Source organism: Orycteropus afer, unplaced genomic scaffold (assembly GCF_000298275.1).
Source record: "Orycteropus afer afer isolate SDZICR_OR568_19922 unplaced genomic scaffold, OryAfe1.0 scaffold00175, whole genome shotgun sequence".
Lineage (NCBI taxonomy): Eukaryota > Metazoa > Chordata > Mammalia > Tubulidentata > Orycteropodidae > Orycteropus > Orycteropus afer.
In genome coordinates, this window is record NW_006921762.1 from 4037242 (window position 1) to 4039021 (window position 1780).

Genomic DNA, 1780 nt, shown 5'->3' on the forward strand with positions numbered 1-1780 from the left:
GTACAAATATGGATCTCTTGCAGTCAGTTGGCCAGATAGCTGTCTTCCAAATCTCTTGGCATAGCTGAGTGAGTGCCTCCAGCACAGCATCCATTTATTAAAACATCTGTTAATTCCCAGAGCTTTGTTTTTCACGAATTCCTTCAGTGCAGCTTTGACTTCTTCCTTCAATACCATTGGTTCTTGATCATATGCCATCTCCTGAAATGGATGATTATAGACCAATTCTTTTTGGTATAGTGACTCTGTGTATTCCATCCATCTTCTTTTGATGTTTCCTGCATCACTCAGTATTTGCCCATGGAATCTTTCAGTATTGCAACTCGAGGCTTGAATTTTTTCTTCAGATCTTTCAGTTTGAGAAATGCTGAGTGTATTTTTCCCTTTGGGTTTTGTAGCTTGAGGTCTTTGCACATTTAATTATAATAATTAACTTTGTCTGTTCGAGCTGCTCTTTGAAATATTCTGTTCAGCTCCTTTATCCTGTCAATTCTTCCATTTGCTTTAGCTACTCTCCATCCAAGGGCTAGTTTCAGAGTCTCTTCTGACATCCATTTTGGTCTTTTCTTCTTTTCCTGTCTTTTTAATGACCTTTTGCTTTCTTCATGGATGATGTTCTTGATGCCATCCCATAATTTTTCTGTCTTTTTGGTCATTGGTGTTCAATGCATCTAATCTATTCTTTAGATGGTCTCTAAATTCAGGAGGGATATAATCAAGGTCATATTTTGGCTCTCATGGACTTGTTTTAATTGTCTTCAGCTTCAGCTTGAACTTGCATATGAACAGTTGGTGGTCTGTTCCACAATCAACTCCTGGCCTTGTTTTGGCTGAAGATACTGAGCTTTTCCATTGCCTCTTGCCACAGATGTAGCCAATCTGATCCCTGTGTACTCCATCTGATGAAGTACGTGTATATCACCACTGTTTGTGTTGTTGAAAAAAAGGTATTTGCAATGAATGAGTTGTTGGTCTTGCAAAATTCTATCATGTGATCTTCCATGTCATTTCTATCACCAAGGCCATATTTTCCGACTACCAGTGATTCTTTGTCCAACTTTTGCACTCTAATCCAGTGATAATTAACACATCCTGATTGCATGTTTGGTCAATTTCAGACTGCAGAAATTGGTAAATTTCCTCAGCTTTGGCTTTGGTGGTTGGTGTGTAAATTTGAGTAATGGTAGTATTAGCTAGTCTTCCTCATAGGCATATGGATATTTTCCTATCACTGACAGCATTGTACTTCAGGACAGATCTTGATACATTTTTTTGTGATGTTGAATGCCACACTATTCTTCTTCAATTTGTCATTCCTGGCATGGTAGATCCTATGATTGTCTGATTCAAAATGGCCGAAACCAGTCCATTTTGGCTCACTAATGCCTAGGATATTGATCTTTATGCATTCCACTTCATTTTTGACAACTTCCAATTTTCCTAGATTCATACTTCATACATTCCAAGTTCCAATTATGAATGGATGTTTGCAGCTGTCCCTTCTGATCTTGAGACACGCTACATCAGCATATGGGGTCCCAAAAGCTTTACTCTATCCACACCATTAAGGTTGGCACTACTCTGAGGAGGCACCTCTTCTCCAGTCATATTTTGAGTGCCTTCTGGCCTGAGGGGCTCATCTTCTGGCACTGAATCACACAGTGTTTCAGGGCTATTCATAAAGTTTTCCAATAATATATCAGACAGTGTTTCACTGCTATTCATAAGGTTTTCACTTGCCAATTCTTTGAGAAGTGGATGGCCTCTTCCTTCTTCTGAG

The 1780-nt window shown here is 39.0% G+C and overlaps 1 protein-coding gene across 1 annotated transcript in view; it reads left to right on the forward strand.

The window, feature by feature from the left end:
- Positions 1-1780, forward strand: part of SLC9C2 (solute carrier family 9 member C2 (putative)) — a 132460-nt gene that overhangs the window by 81818 nt on the left and 48862 nt on the right. The window lies entirely within an intron of this gene.